Genomic DNA, 17,492 nt, shown 5'->3' with positions numbered 1-17,492 from the left:
GGGCCCCCAGAAATAAAAAAAAAAAAAAAAAAAAAAAACCCTGGCTACGTTACAGATTCTTGTCTTTGGTGCTCTTGGTATCAATATTATGTTTAGGGAATGAGTTTTGTTTTTATTTTTCCTGCCCAGGATTTATTGTGCTTCCTGAATACCAGGATCCACATATTTAGTATTTCCGGAAAATGCAAAGCCATTATCTCTTTTAATATTGACTCTCCCCAATTCTGTTTTCTTCTTTGGAAACTCCTATTAGACATGGGTTAGGTCTTATTACCCTGTCTTTCACATCACTGTCTCTCTTTCATATTTTCCATCTCTTTAGATGTCTGTGCTGTGTTTGGAGTGACTTCCTCAGATCAACCTTTTCTTTCTTTTGCTTTTTGAGTCTTTGTGTCAAAGAGTGCCTGAAACCAGCATTGCCTTTGCATTTTTCAGTTACCTGAACTAATACCATCCATTCTTTAAAGCCATCTTCAATCTTAAGTTTCCATTATTTGCAACTCAAGGGTTCTAACATAGACTCACATAGTATATGTCATCGTGTTCCATCAGAAATGTCCGCAGAATTCAACACTTCCTTTCCATCCCCACTGACTTCCTCCTTAGGTGGGCAGGCAGTGTAGCAGCCAGTAAAGGAAGCTCACAGTGAACAGTCAGAGACATGGCAGGAGAATAAGGAGGGAACTACGCCAAAATGGCAGAGAAGAAAATTTTAATAATTAAGGAATATTTAAATACTGCAGAGAGGTCAAGAGGTATGAGAATTGAAAATAGGTACTGGAATTGTCAGTTAGGAGATGACTGCTGACTATTATCTTCCACCTTTACTTTTTATGGCTCTTGCTGATTCTTTATCAATTGCTATGATTAGCAGAATGCTTAGAAGGTTATATTTCAAAAACATTGAGTGACTGATTAATGGATTTTCTTTTGGGGATTTGAGAACATACAAAAATAGTCTTTTGGTATATGGTTTCTATGCAAGGGGTGAGAAATAAAGTTTTCAAAAAACAAGAGAGGCAGTATTTTTTAAGATTTTTTTTTTAAATTTATTTGTTATTTATTTATTTTATTTTTGGCTGTGTCGGGTCTTAGTTGCGGCACGTGGGATCTTAGTTATGGCACACGGGATCTTTCATCATGGCGCATGGGCTCTTCATTGCAGCATGCGGGCTTCTCTCTAGTTGTGGCGTGCGAATATTCTCATTCTAGTGTGGCGCGTGGGCTCCAGAGCACGTGGGCTCTGTGGTGTGCGGCACACAGGCTCTCTAATTGAGGCGGGAGAGCTCAGTAGTTGTGGCATGTGGGCTTAGTTGCCCTGCAGCATGTGGGATCTTAGTTCCCAACCAGAGATTGAACCCGCATCCCCTGCATTGTAAGGCAGATTCTTTACCACTGGACCACCAGGGAAGTCCCAAGGGAGGCAGTTTTAAATTGAAAATAATTTGGAAAGGTTGTAATATTTGTAAGTCAGACAATTTAGCTCAGAGCCAAGTTCCCCATGTAGCTTATTGAATCTTCCTACAGTGGTGTAGGTGAATGAGAAACCTATATAAAGGTGTTAGTTAGAAATTTCAAACCTGGGCCCATTTCCTCTTATTGAGGTCCTGGGAAGTGTTCATCATACCCAAGGCATCAGAGAAGAAAAATTGTCTTTTCAGATCAGTTACTACTCTTGCAACTGACTAAGGTGCAATGATCATTTCAAATGTTTCCTGAGCCAAAGACCGTTAACATAGCAGGTGTCCTCAGGAGAGGGCTCTAGAACAGAAGGCCCTGGAATTCTCCTTCCACCACAGACTCATCACTAGATCACATTTATTTACTATGATTGCTGTGTCTGTAAGTCCATCTGTCTAAGTAACTAGCTTTGGGCAATTCAGAGGCATCTATCATCAATGACTCTTTAACAACATTGTGGTTAAATTGACCCAAAGATAGGTATTTCTTCCTTGACCTCGATTCCAGTAGGTCCAAGTGAGTTGGAAGGAGGGCAGGGGAGAATGTCCAGGAATCATAGCATTATAGGAATCGTATGCTGCTGGCTTAGAGTTGGTTTTGCATCTGTTCTGAAATGAGTTTTCCTTGTTCGTTTGCTTTCTGTGCCATTTTTACTATTTATTTTGCTGCTTGGCTCACACTGGGCCTGAGCTTGACTTGGGTCCATACGTCTGGAAAGCATAGTGCAGCTCGTTCTCCTTCCACACATCCTGCTCTTTTAATAAAATGGTTCCTTTTTTTATATATACAGAATGGCTGATCACAGCATTTGGTAATAGGGAAAACACTGATAATTTGCTTAAAATGAGTCACTTTTGCACCAGACTGGGAGCCCCATGACTCATAATTACAAGTTCAAAGACTGGCTGTTTGTAACATGAGGAAGCCCAGCCAGAGGGCCTTTCAGCCTGCTCACTCTTAGCATTCTTTGTCTCCAGAGAGCAAATTACTGACCAAGGCAACCCAAAGCTCATTAGTGGACCCAGTGAAGTGGAAGGCAGCTTCTTGGGCCCCGGCAGCAGGGACAGTCTGTCTACCCAGCCACGTGAACTGCAAACAGTTAACCAGGTCCTAGAGCATCTGCCAGTGAACATTTTCCACCACAGATGAATGCCAATGCGAGAAGCTTTTAAGCAGATCAAGCTGAGTTTCTTCTTTATCCTGCTACTTAACTTTTAGCACCCTTTCCTTCCCCCGCCTCTTCCTGCCGTAGCAGATGGCAGAAATCAGGGCCCCAAGCCCTTGGCATTGTTTTCCACAATCCAGTTCTGCTTCTGGCTTAAAGAAAAGGCAGGATTAAAAAAAGAAAACTAAACAGTGAAGGAAGAAGTCAGACAAAGGCTATTACTAAAAGTACTGAGAAAAGCTGCTTACAGGCTGCTACCATGTGAAGAGATTGCAGCAAATACAGGGGAAGAGAAAAGCAAGTAGGATCCACGAGGCCAGCAGCAGGTGGAGCCGATCTGTGGCCTCCCCTGGATGCCTCAAGAGTGAGGAACCCCTGGACATCCCTGGAGCCTGGGAAAGGGGAGGATGATAGTAGCGGGCATGTCACGTGTGTGTCCCACCCCATACAAATATGCACGACCCAAGCAGGGTCCGCCAGGTCCCCAGACGGGCATACCTTACAAAGAGCCTCGCCTGGATGAGAAGGGTCTGATGGAGGAGGGAGAGACACAGCAGAGAGTTTACAGCAGGACCTGTGGAGGTGGAGGCACTGGGGCTCAAGGGAAAACTGCTGGAAAGACCCAACGGAAATATGTGATTTGAGCTGTTTTCCAAATTAGGTTAATCATTTTAGATGAGGAAAGCATTTATGTCTGAGGCTACAATGCATGGCTTTCATAACTTTGTTTACCATCAGCCATCAACCAAGGTCTTGGAACTCCTTCCTGGGAGTTTTTTGTCAACATTAGCACATATTAATTGTCTTATGCAACAAAATGATTTTACTACTGCAGATCTGAGAACTCAAAAGGATACAACCCAAACGCTGTTGCATAAGCAAATAAACTATCCAGTTATCGGGGCTGAGGTTTACTTAGAGCCCTCTGGGTGCTTTACAGCACTGTCCCACCTCTCACTATCCCAGATCCTTTCCCACCTAATTATACAAAGTTGAAGGAGAAAAACAAGCATTTATAACTACTGTGAACAAATCACAGCGTTGTGTTCTTTCCATATTTCAAGCCATATTTCAAACCCACTTAATCCCCCAAACAAGCCTATGAGGTACACATTACTAGTTCCATTTTATGATTGAGAAAACCGAGGATACCACCTATTTGCAGACTCGTGAATGAAAAAAGGCTGTCTTAGTAGTGTCTTCTTGACAAATGCCCTTCTTGCCAGAGAGCACTGCTACGTGCCAGTCATTTAAGACCTTTCCTTCTGTCAGTCAGCTCTTCTTGAGAGGTTGGGTTCCTTTCCTTCAAAATACATTACTGACCACCTGATACGTGCTAGACACAGTGAGCATTCATGCCACACCTTCCAGAACCCTCTTTCAGCTACGCTTTCATCAACTGGAATGCCCTGCATACATTCAACAACCTGATCTCTCCCCTTCCACAGACACGCGTTTGCTCCCTGCCCTCGTTCTCCTGGGATGCAAGAACCTTAACATCCCTTCCCTGTGGCCACCCGCAGCCCTGCCGCCCCCATGACACACACATACACACACACACACACACACACACACACACACACACTGTACATAAACAGGTGTGATTATTTCCATTTCACACAGGAAAACTAAGGAATAGAGGAATTAAGTAACTTGCTCATCAAGATCATGCCCTAGTAGGGTGCATTTCTACAACTGTGATTTCTTCCAGGCACTGCTGAGAACTGTCAGGGAGTAAACCGGCTTCCTAGAAAGCAAGAACTTTAATTCAGAAACTCCCTCTAGGAATCTAGCCTACAGAAATAATCCAAAATGTCTTTCTGCAAATACCACTTCCTCTAACCCTCCTGAGGAAAATCGCCTCCCCCGTCATTCATCTCCCTCTGTCCCCTTACTTTGCATCACCTCTCTTCATAGAGCTAATCAGTATATGGATTTATTTGCTCCTCTTGTCTGTACACCCTCAGGAGTATGTACGCTCTCCAAGGAAGCAGACCTTTGTTCATCTGCTCTAAATACAGTAACTAGGATATAGTGGGCACTCAGTAAATACTAGTTGTATTAATTAACTAAGAAAATAAGTAATTAAATGTGGAGTAAAATTTATACACCAAGATCTTCACTGCAGCATTATTTACAGAGCATATATATAAAATAATGTATAAGTCCAATATTAGGGAATGGACTATAATGATGAAATGATAGAACCGTAAAAGGTAATATTCATGAAGAATTTAATGACTTAGAATAAAGGGTTATGACATAATTTTAAGTAAAGTAAGTAAACAGGTTACATAATTGTATATACATCATCAAACAGAGGTGGAGGGATTGTGAGTGATTTTTTTTTCCTGCTTCTGTATACCATTCTTTATTTCCCAAATTTTTGGCAATGGGCAAGCTATATCGTGATAATTAGGAGTAGTAAAATAATACCTTTTACATATTCTTACCTCATTAGGCAAAGACATGGGGGTTTAAATCTTCAGGACTTGCCTTCTGCATCAACTATATTCCTTTCTGAATCCTTATAGGATAATGCACCTATGAAAGAAAAGTTCTTCAGAAGCTTTCCTGAATGGCTTAATACAAATGGTTCACAATAGCAAATTACTTCTCTCCCTGTTGAGGATGTACGAATGCCAGACACAGATACGAACTTGGATGACCCTATCTGAAATGATGCTAGATAGCCCCATAGATTCTCATTTCTCTGTCTTAGAAATGGAAGGTCTGGCCAGGGAAGGGAATGAGAGCTGTTCTCACAGGCCCTTCGCCACTTACATGTGAAGTGCAGCTTGGTTCCCTTTAGAAATAATTAGTTCTAGGTTTAATATTCAGAAAATAAAAATAAAAATAAAACAAACAACCACAAAAAGTGAAAACTCAGTGAGAGAGAGATAGCAGGAGAGTGAGGTGATGCGGTTACTCAGGGGACGGGTTAGCAAGGGCCTGTGGAAGTTCACCCAGGCAGGTCCCTGGGAAAGAAGGGTCATTTTAAATATTCTGATTGTGGATACGAAGAGGAGGGAGCTCAAACCTGGGAGTCTTCATAGGAGTCAGTTTGGCCTTGAAGTGGAAGGCAGGGTAAGGGTGCAAATCTCGTGCCTGTTAGGGGGACCTATTTCCGATAAGACCGTGACCCCTCTCTTCCTCCCTCCCTCCCTCTTCTCTCCCTCACTTCCTTCCTACCTTCCTTCCCTCCTTCTTCCCTTCTTTTCTTCTTCCTTCCTTCCTTTTTTTCTTTCTTCCCAGCACCAGAGAAGGAGCAGTGAACAAGACAGATATGCCTATATGGAGTTTTCAGTCCACACAATACATACATATCTGTAGTTTCAGATGGTGACAAATGTTAGAAAGGATATAAAACCGAATAACAGGGTAGGAAACAATTGGGCTGGGTTGGGGACCCAAAGGAGCTGACATATGAGCTAAGAACTGAATAAGGAGTTGATAGTCATACAGAATGTTCAGGGAAAGAACATTCCAGACAAAAGGAACAGACAGCAAGTGTAAAGGCCCAGAGATAAGAATAGTATTGACATATATGAGGATCTGAAAGAAGACCCGTGAGCCAAGAAGGCACGAGCAAAGGAGGTGTGAGTGGGGCGTGGGGAGGGAGACATGTAGTCAGAGACCAGATGATGTGAGGCCTGCCAGGCTGAGGAGTTTGGGGCGTGTTCAGGGGCCACAGGAAACCACTAGAAAATTTAAAGCAGAGGAGTGACATGATTGTGTTCTTAGAAAATCATTCAGGCTGTTATGTGAGGAAAACGTCATAGGAGAGTAAGATGGAAGCTTAGCAAAGCAGTTAGGAGACAGTCCAGGTGAGCAAAGGTGGTGCCTTAGGTTGGGATTAAAAAGAGACCAGGAGAAACAAAGAGATGTAAAGCATATTTGTAAAGGATTGCTGGCAATCTCTATCAAACTACCAATGGCATTTTTCACAGAACTAGAACAAAAAATTTCACAATTTGTATGGAAACACAAAAGGCCCCGAATAGCCAAAGCAATCCTGAGAAAGAAAAACAGAGCTGGAGGAATCAGGCTCCCTGACTTCAGACTATACTACAAAGCTACACTAATCAAGACAGTATGGTACTGGCACAAAAACAGAAATATAGATCAATGGAACAGGATAGAAAGCCCAGAGATAAACCCATCTTATCTTTGATAAAGGAGGCAAGAGTATACAATGGAGAAAAGACAACCTCTTCAATAAATGGTGCTGGGAAAACTGGACAGCTACATGTAAAAGAATGACATTAGAACACTCCCTAACACCATACACAAAAATAAACTCAAAATGGATTAAAGACCTAAATGTAAGGCCAGACACTATCAAACTCTTAGAGGAAAACATAGGCAGAACACTCTATGACAGAAATCACAGTAAGATCCTTTTTGACCCACCTCCTAGAGAAATGGAAATAAAAACAAAAATAAACAAATGGGACCTAATGAAACTTAAAAGCTTTTGCACAGCAGAGGAAACTATAAACAAGAGGAAAAGACAACCCTCAGAATGGGAGAAAATATTTGCAAACATAGCAACTGACAAAGGATTAATCTCCAAAATATACAAGCAGCTCATGCAGCTCAATATCAAAAAAAAAAAAACAACCCAATCCAAAAATGGGCAGAAGACCTAAATAGACATTTCTCCAAAGAAGATATACAGATTGTCAACAAACCCATGAAAGGATGCTCAACATCACTAATCATTAGGGAAATGCAAATCAAAACTACAATGAGGTATCACCTCATACCAGTCAGAATGGCCATCATCAAAAAAAGGACAAACAATAAATGCTGGAGAGGGTGTGGAGAAAAGGGAACCCTCTTGCACTGTTGGTGGGAATGTAAATTGATAAAGCCACTATGGAGAACAGTATGGAGGTTCCTTAAAAAACTAAAAATACAACTACCATACGACCCAGCAATTCCACTACTGGGCATATACCCTGAGAAAACCATAATTCAAAAAGAGACATGGACCATAATGTTCATTGCAGCTCTATTTACAATAGCCAGGACATGGAAGCAACCTAAGTGTCCATCGGCAGATGAATGCGTAAAGAAGATGTGGTACATATATACAATGGAATATTTCTCAGCCATAAAAAGAAACGAAATTGAGTTATTTGTAGTGAGGTGGTTGGACCTAGAGTCTGTCATACAGAGTGAAGTAAGTCAGAAAGAGAAAAACAAATACCGTATGCTAACATATATGTGGAATCTAAAAAAAACAAAAAATTGGTTCTGAAGAACCTAGGGGCAGGAATAAAGACGCAGGCGTAGAGAATGGACTTGAGGACACGGGGAGGGGGAAGGGTAAGCTGGGAAGAAGTGAGAGTGGCATGGACATATATACACTACCAAACATAAAATAGATAGCTAGTGGGAAGCAGCTGCATAGCACAGGGAGATCAGCTCGGTGCTTTGTGACCACCTAGAGGGGTGGGATTAGGGGGAGAGGAGGGAGACGCAAGAGGGAAGAGAGATGGGGATATATGTATATGTATAGCTGATTCACTCTGTTATACAGCAGAAACTAACACACCATTCATTGTAAAGCAATTATACTCCAATAAAGATGTTAGAAAAAAAAAGGTATTCGGTAGTTTTAAAAGGGAGCTAGCTATGCACTTCATGGCACCTCCTCTCATTACCCCTTCACAGTTACATTAAGAGACAGGAGTTCTGTTAGCTTCACTTTATAGATGAGGAGGCTGAGACTTGGAGCAATTTAAATGGCAGACCCCACCCAGGTCACACAGCTAGAGTGAGGCCAGCACTCAATCCCACGGCTTCTCACTCCAAATCCTGTTTCCTTTTTGCAGCCACTGGGCAGGAGGAACACTGAGGTTACACGCTAGAGCCAGTGGAAAACTCCAGTGACCTCTGCCTGGGGATTCCTGGGCAAGCAGTGAGGAGTGTGGTGTCTGCACCTAGTGGTCCCTCGAGCCCCAATTCCCCCACAGCCCAAGGAAACCCCCAGGTACTCCCAGTCAGGCTCTGCACCAGGCCGAGCTCCTTTCCTCCAGCTCCTGCCCCTCGGTTCCTCTAAAACCTGCCCCAGAAGGAACGCTCCTCCAAGAGCCCCTCTGAAGTCTGACCAGCCCCTCTGCGCCTGCGCAACCACCTGCACCATCTGTACCGTGTCACCATCAGTGCCCTGTCTCGGGGTGCTCTCCTGCTTTGTAACGTAAGCGTTGACCTTCCCATGTTCCTACTGCTTTCTATCCTAAGGCCGAGGGCAGTGGCTCTTCTACTTATCTGTAACGAGCCATGGGAGAGGGCTGTCGATAGCGTAGATGCTCAGTACTTGTTAACAGATGGTCTGCTTCACCAACTGACTCACTGCCTGAGGGAACAAACAGATGTTTCATTTAAACAATGAGATGTTTTCCAGAAAAGAAGCAGTTAGGATACAGAGAGGTCAAAGGGAAAATGATGGCCTCCTCCATCCTTTTCACCTCTTTTTCACGACTGTTGCTCTTTTGGGGTGGGAGATTATTCTCTGCAGAGTCCACACTCTGAGAACCTGGACCCTGCCCCTTCTCTTCTCTTCCCTGTAGTATCCCTCCTGCTCAGTCCAACAAAACTGTTTTAAGTGCATAAATTCTTTTTATTGTGGAGACCCTTCTGAGCACAAGCTCCATATACGTGAGGGAAAGATAACTATTTAACTGGTCCAGCCGTAATTGGCTAACCAACAAAGTCCTCATAGAGAGTCAAGGCTTCACCACAAGTCAGCCAACTCCCCCTTTACCTCTGATCCTTACCCCACCCCACAGGTCCCCAGGTGAAGTGGCTCCTCCCAGCCACCTGGTGCCTTCCCTGTTTCCCCTTCACAAAGATCTCCCCAGCGCTTCTGAGCTGCCATATGCATTCATGGTTTTCAGTCCACATGCCAGCTCACAACCCTCCAAAACCTGCCTTTTTTCTCTTTACCACCTCTGAGTCCTGACTCCATCAGTCTGACCTCAGGGGTTTGCTGGTACTTATGAGATCATTTCTACCTGGCAAATGATTTCCATCTAGCAACACTATATGCAAAGAGAAGGTTTTGGAGTCAGACAAACCTGGGATCAAGTTATGGCTTTGCCATTTTACTAACTGTTGTGTTGGTGTCACTTTTAACCTCCTTCAACCTCAGTTACCTTACCTGTAAAGTGGGCCCAATACTGCCTAGTTGACAAAGTCACTGTGAGAATTAAATGAGACATGTATAATCCCTGTAGCACAGAGTTGTCAGTAAGCATTAGCTCCCCACCACCACCAGTAGAGTTATTATAAAGATTAACTGAGTTAATATTTATGAACTATGGAACAGTGCCTGTCACATAGAAGACACACACAAAAAATAATTTTCCCCTTCCTTTTTTTCCCCAAGGAATGAACACTAGCATATCTAAACTCCATTTTGACTTATACTTATTTCCAAGCCAGGGAAACAGAATTTTATCTAAATCCACATGCACTTCAGGGAAGGAGAATTTTGCTACTCGGCTAGAATGTAATTCTTTAATTCTCTCTTTTAAATGTATCAAAATAAATTTGAGACGAGTGGAATGTATTCCTAATTTTGGCATACATAGAAAACTTGCCTCATTTCAGACAATAGGACATGTGAACTCAGCTTTAGCCACTGTCCCCAAAGCATAGGCTGACACAAGAACCAAACTCATCAGGGTGGTGACCAGGCAACAGAACCCTATTAACCATGGCCTTTGGAAGTGGTCAAGACATGTCAAACTCAGGGAATCTGGTATTTTTCAGATTCCACAGAATTTGGAGCCTCTTTCTAAGCTGAAGAGGAATGCTACCTTTCTGTTCAGTGGGCCTCTCAATCAACTGCCCTTTAACCCACAAAGGGCTAGAACACACGATTCCCAAGGTTGGTCCAAATATTGGGCATGGAATGAGACCCCAAGGCCCTTCTGGGCTGCCACATCCGTGGGTTGAAATCGATGAAAAAGACCCCATAGGTCCAGGTTAGCCTGGCAGCAGGAGCCACAGGATGATGTCTTATTTCATGGAAACATTGCTGGCCTCCAGATTCCTGAGTGAACTCCAAAACGCAGAAATGCCAACATGACCCAGGCTGCTCTCCAAGCTCCATGCCTGTGTCTATCCACAGGTCTCTCTAAGCAACCCACATGGGCACTTTTTCCTGAATGAGAACACTCACAAAATAAAAACCCCAGAGATGCTGGGTTAGGAAAATGACAGTTTTCAGCAGATGATCTTGGGACCATTGTCTGAAGGTTTTATGTTACTGCTGGAAATGGGCAACTATGTTCAAGCAGCTGCCCTTCTTTCAGGGGCTCCAAGCCCATCCACTGGGCTGGCACATGGGACCTTTCTTCACCTGCTCAGGCCCACATCCAGGACACAGCTGCATCAGGAGGGTGAATCAACCCCAGTACCAAGACAAAAAGGAAACACAGCCTGCCTCGTGTGCTGCCCCTTCATTCTATCCAGCCTACATGGTCTGTGCTGCTGGGCCTGGTAGGTTGCCAGTGGGATGTGTGATCTCTGGCACCAGGAGTTAGGAGCCCATCTGATTTATTTAGATGGGGTGCCACCATGGGGTGGGTCTCCTAAGGTTTCAGTGGCTTTCCGCTTTGGATCTTCCCTTCACTCCACTCCCTAGAGCCCCTGCCAAGCCTGCCATGCTTCAGCCTGCTCCAAGCCAGCCCTAAGAATCTACTAATTAAAGGGTCTCCTTTGATATCTTTCATGCGGCAATTTAGGAAACTCCAAGGCAAGTCCTAATCTGAGGACTTTAGCCCAGGTGGTATCACCTGGTTTGAACATAGGCTTTTGACCCCAAAGCCTTTGGGGCACCAACCCATTCCAGAAGTTGTCAATCAAAAGGGAGAAGCAGGTTGGGCAAGTGTCCTTGGTCACCCCCAAAAGATCTACTCTTTGGTCTTCACATCTGCAGTCACTTTGGCCATAGCTAAGTGGTTTTGTCTTCCCTTCATCCTCTGATTCCATACCCTGCTGTACCCACCCAGCAACCCCACAAATTGTAGATGAGCTGCTCCTGGCCCTTAAAGTAAACAGAGCCATGGCACATGGCACTTCTTCCTGTGGTGACCTCCACCACCCTGGCAGTGGAGAGTCATGAACAGAGTGCTCCTCAGCATCTCCTCCCAGACGGCCACTCTCAGTGATTCGGGGCATTGATGCCACTCCCTGGGGAAAATTAACTTCATGTCAGCCCCTAAGGTGATGGAAGAAGGCAGCTATTTTTCCCTTAAAGCACAGGAATGATGAAAGTAACAGCAGCTGTCATTTAATTGGGTAGTAATGTGGGAGCCATCTATTACAGGAAGAGCTTCTATGCCAGGGATGATTGACTGGAAGAGGCTGCCTGAAGAGCTATGCTGACAACTCTAGTGCTATAATTAGTTTCCCCAGCAAAGGATGCTATGATTGGTTGGCAATGTCTTCCATGGGTGTAAGGAAGGAAAGTGGGAACATGGGAGCTACATATGTGCCATCTCTGTCTCTCATGTAACTTCCAAAAACCTCCTCCTTCCTAGATGACAGCATCTACCCCACAGATGGGGTGGGGAGGACAATGGAAACAGTATCTCAGATGTCCTTTCGAATCTTTCTTGGAGATGGTCCATCCTTTAGCACCTCCCGATCTCATGAGTTCATTCAGTCCAGCATCAAAGGACCCTTTGCTCTCCATGCTAGAAGCTGCTGACTTGTCCTTCACCCGAGTTTCAGCCTGAAGCCATCACTTCCTCTCTATGGCCCCACGGACATCCTCGTTCCAAGCACCATTCCCAAGAATGCTGGACCACTGACCCTTCCCTTGGTCCTCCTATCCCTCCTGACCTATATGTTTCATGCCACCTTGATAAGTTATCCCTTCCTGTCATCTAAAGTCTTCATTCCTTTCCCTCCCATTGGCCCATTCATTCTAACTTCTCCACACACTAGAGGATGGAATTCTCTTCTGGCTATCTGTGTGAGGATATTTTTGTATATTTCACCTAAGTCAACACTTACTGAGAAATTTCAGTGCATATAGAACTTATATCAGATACCAAAAAAACACACTCTATCCCTACCTGTTGCTTCTCATTCCTGTATGCACTTCCGTGGTCTACATATTGTAGGTAGTCATCATAACACTATATCAAAGCCATTCCCTTATCTTTGGTTTCGAAAGCTTCTGCTACCAAGCCACAGAGAGTGTAATCAGCCCCTTCATACCAGCCTTCTCCCTGCCTGGGCCCTGAATGTCCCTTTCCAGCTCTGAGTCTTCTCATGTTTTTAGTCCCAAACGGTGGGTTCTCACCCCCTCTCCCCTTGGAATCCACCCCGTCTCTCACTTGTCCTCATTCCCTGTTGGTCTTCTTTTCTCTCTTTCCTTCTTCAGTCCGAAGGAAGTGAGGCACCACATGAATAAATGTCTTTCCCAAGGAAAATATATTTTTGGCTCTGATTAGCAAATCATTTTTCAGCTTGAATGACACAACTCTCCATCATTTTACTCCTGTCAATTTTTAAGCAATAGCTTAAGCAGTAGTAGGTTGTTTGGGGGCAGCCAGGAAAATGAGCTCTGGCCCAGGAGCCCCAGACTAAAGGAAATCAGACAGCAGGCCCAACGGCAGCAGCATAAACTCTCCATTTCCGTTGTTTTTTCTTTCCATTTGGTTTCCATGGGGCCCTGTGTTGGGGGCAGGGAGGACTTCCAAAAGTCCTGATTTGTATTCTTTAGAAAAATAAGGAACCAAATTTCACGACGGCAAAAAAAAAGAACATTAAGAAATGTGTAAGGGACCAGTACCTAAGAACTTTGGGTGCCTATCATTTCCAGAAACCCAACTCCAAGGCTAATTTTGAGGGTACCTCATTGACTGCCGTTCCTATCTAAGTGCTCTTTAATAGGTATCAAAATCCAGAAGAGGTTGTACCTTCAGGACTTGGAAATATTTTCCATCCAACTCACAACCCAGAATTGTAATGTCCTATTTTGGTGCTGAGATTGAGAAACTCCTCTCCTTTAGGGTTTTTTTGGGTTTTGGTTTTTGCTTTGTTTTGTTTGAAATTTTATACTACCCTGTAATATTTTATTTACTCTCCTTTAGGTTTTCAACAGTCCTGTGATTCAGCAAGCCAGCAGGCTTCTCTGAGTCATCCATATTTTCCGGCATTTAACACTGGGACGTATGACTGAAATTCACTAAAAGGAAACAACTGAGAACTAGAAATGGGCATGGCAAATCAGAACTCTTGAGGGCCAAAGCTGATGAGCCTCTGAGTTTGACAGACTAAACAAAGTTGGGAAAAAGTATATCCATCTTCCCTTGCAAGCTCAGATCCCCCTGATTCTGGCACCAGCCTGAGACACCATCTTATGCCTCATCTTTGCAGAACCTCTTAGCTAATTGTCAAGAAATCATGGAGTTTTTCTTTGGTAGCCCTAAAATAGATGCCTTCAAGAGTATTTGGTTTTTTTATAAAAGCTTCTTGGAGTTGAAATTCACCTCTAATGGTAACATGTAGTGGGGAGAAGATGGTGTTGGGTTTCTAAAATCCCACCATACAGGGGATGGACGCACCCCACAGCATGATGGTGGAGAGAGGGAGAGCAGTGGGTGCGTGCCTCTCCTCTGCCATCGCGTCACAGTGCACTGTCCTAAAGGAAACAACGCTAAGTATCTAAAACATACATTCATTCATTCAAAAGATATTTGGTTGAGTTCCCCCTGTGTGCCAGGTACTATCCAGGTGCTAGCAAGACTGCAGCAAACCAAACTGACAAAAATCCCTGCCCTCATGGAGCTTACAAATTCTAGAAACACTAACAGAACATATTAACATATGAAGTGAACTTTGCAAACAGTGAACAAAACTCATGGTTCTGTTTTTCCTGTGATACTGTAAAAAAAGACTTAAAAGTTTTAGACAAGATAGGCACTAATAAGAGTACAATCTCGTGGGTAAATCTATTTCTACCAGATCATTTGGAGGCCCACCACCTGCTTCCTCTATCAGGCATACTTTTCCCTGGAAAACCTGGTCTAAAAGCAGGTCTACCTTCCTCAGAAAGCTGGGCAATTTTTTACCCCTTTATAACCATTTCTTTAAGTGAGCCCCAGTTTCCTCCTCTGTAAAATGAAATTATGACCAGGGATCACGAACAAGTTTAACTGGAATAATATGTAAGAAAGCACTTGGCACCATGCTTAGTGTCAGATATGCAAAAAATTCATTTCTGAGTCACCCAAAGGTCATTCCTATCAGGTGGCAGAACCGCACGTATTAATCCAGTTGCCCTGTTAATCCACACTCCTCCGACCGCTCCTCCTGGGATCTCTTCCACTCCGCAAGTGCCGCTTCATCTTCAGGACCCTTCACACACTCCCTGACAGAGCTGGCCCTCCCTCCCTCCCCGCCACTCGGCACTGGACAACGCGCCTCCCTTACAGCAAGCAGCAGCTTCTTTGTAATTATTTCTTCACTTTTCTTTCTCCCTTACTAGATTTTGAACTCTTTAAGGGCAAGGATCATGCTGTAATCTTCTCGTTCAAGTGGATATCTCTGTCACATGCCTAGCACGTGAATAAACAAAATGAATAAATACTTATGGAGAGAATAAATAAATCGATGATAATCTCATAGCGAAGTGAGCCCTCAGTCACTGCGCGCTCCACGGCTCCTGCTGTTTTTAGTGCACGATGTGTGCTTAGGGGCAAGAGCTCGCCAGACGAGAAAGAGCTGTTTTGCAAACCCTGAGAGGGAAAGGGAGGTGGAGGTACCTCTTCAGTAAATAAAAAGCTGCTGATTAGCTTAGTGGCTGGCCCCAAAATGGAGTGAGAACTGGTCTATTAGCACAGTCCGAAAGGGGCTGGATATGGGCTCTGAGCCAGCAGAACGGGGATGGACAAGAGTGGGATGGAGGTGGAGCCGGGGTCATGCACCGCAGCTGCCTGTGGGGTCCCTTCCACGTGCCCCTCCCTGTGGACCCAGCCTCACCCTCCACGTGGCAGCCGGGAAGCCCCAGTAGGCTTCCAGGCCTGGCTTTGCCTCTTGGCCTTCAGTCTATGGGCATCCTCACCACCTCACCTTGACCTCCCTGAGCAGACACTTAGGATGCGAGCTGCTGGGATTACAGCCATCACACTCATGTCCATTCACCTGAGGTCATCACCGTCAAAGAACACCAATGCCAGAATCTTCCTCCACTGTAGCAGGGGAGGAAAGCCAATCCCGTGTTCCTGACGATAGGCCCATGGCACTGCAGGACCCCAAGTGCCTTTTAAATCACCAAAAATATCAAATACTTCCAGTGTAACTAGCCCATAATGTGTACTTTACTAAATTTTAAGTCTTTGAAAGTTGGTGATTTGTGTATAATATGTCACGGTGTTGGCCCCAAATTTCTTAGCACGACCTTCAAAATTCTCTGCAAAATGCTCCCAAACTACCCTCCTGGGCTTATCTCCTCTGTGCGCCCCCTGTCCCTTCTGCTCCCACTGCCTGGACTCCTCCACACCTTAGGGAAGGCCCCGTGGGGTTTTCAGCTGATTGTAAGTTCTTCCGTGACCTACTGCCGTGTCGGCACCATGGGTGCTGGGAAACCTTGCCCTGGCCTCTCCACCCAGCTGTCACCCTGGGCTGTCAGCTCTAAAAGAAAGCAGAGCCTGGGAGAGTAAAGGCCATGGATGCTTCTTCGCTGCAGCTTTCTGAACAACCCTCCACCCCACCTCCACCCTTGCCGCCTCTGGTTGGTGGAAGCCCTCTCATTACCTCTTGTGTGGGAAGCAATCTGGGGGTCCCACAGGCAGGCAGATTCCAGTGTAGTCTTGGTGGAGCTTCCCTCTCCCCCATCCCTAGTCCAGAGAGACTCATTTCTCTACCCTCTGTGGTTAAAACAAATCATAAAAATGATAAATCATTAAAATGATGTAATAAAATGCATACATCGTCAGAGCTGGGCATGGACTTTGGTGGGGAAAAGGTGTGGAATGAGCCCTTTGGCTCCTGGTGGGCTCTGCTGGGCCAAAGCACTCTCTGGCTAATGTCTCTCGTGTATCAGGGCTCATCTTTCTGAACATCGCCCAGACTCCTTCCCAGGCCCACCCGACTCGGGAGTGTGCGGGGCAGATGTGGAGACAGAACTGAGATGTGCCCATTTGCTTCTGATTGGAAAAGGGTGGGGTGTCTTTGTGTGCCTCACCATTCAGACATTCTTCATGGTGCTATTTTTATCAACAGTAATCATTAAATTGGTGTCAGATGGGCTGGTCCACTTCCTTACACCGGGGCTTTTCCAGGCAAAAGATGTGGTATGTGGCCCACATGAACGCACCTCTGGAACCCTAGGTCTCAGAGCGAGTCCCTCTAGTCCTGGACTGTGTTCCTATGGCAACGAGAGCAAGGCTCCTCATCACTCCTGGTTCATTCCTGACCCGATTCATTTAACAGACATATGTTGAGCACCTTCTAAATGCCAGACATTGAGCAAGACACTGTGGACTCACAAAAAATATTATCTCTACCTCCTAAGAGACATGCATTTCATGAGAAAGGGTTGTCACGTGAAGTGGCAGTGTCTGCTGGGCTGTGCATGTCACAGAAACACAGTGGAGGGAGGATTTGTTTAGTCTGGGCCTCACAGAAAGCTCCATGGAGGTGGTAGCACTCAGCCAGGGCTTCAAAGATAGAGTTAAGTGGATGAAAATACAGGAAAGGGAACCAAGGGCAGAGGCATAAAAAAATGACTCCATAGATTTATCCAAAATCCAGCTGTGAATGCAGCTATCACCATGGGAGTCCCAGACCCACACCTGCCTGGAGCCTCACCCTGGGAGGCTGCGAGGAAGAG

The 17,492-nt window shown here is 44.8% G+C and overlaps 1 protein-coding gene across 1 annotated transcript in view; it reads left to right on the top strand.

Moving 5' to 3' along the window:
* Positions 1-17,492, top strand: part of KIF6 (kinesin family member 6) — a 399,602-nt gene that overhangs the window by 300,866 nt on the left and 81,244 nt on the right. The gene's annotated exons all lie outside the window — the stretch shown is intronic.

This window comes from Lipotes vexillifer, unplaced genomic scaffold (assembly GCF_000442215.2).
Source record: "Lipotes vexillifer unplaced genomic scaffold, Lipotes_vexillifer_v1.1 scaffold4, whole genome shotgun sequence".
Lineage (NCBI taxonomy): Eukaryota > Metazoa > Chordata > Mammalia > Artiodactyla > Lipotidae > Lipotes > Lipotes vexillifer.
This window is presented reverse-complemented; position numbering and strand designations above follow the sequence as displayed.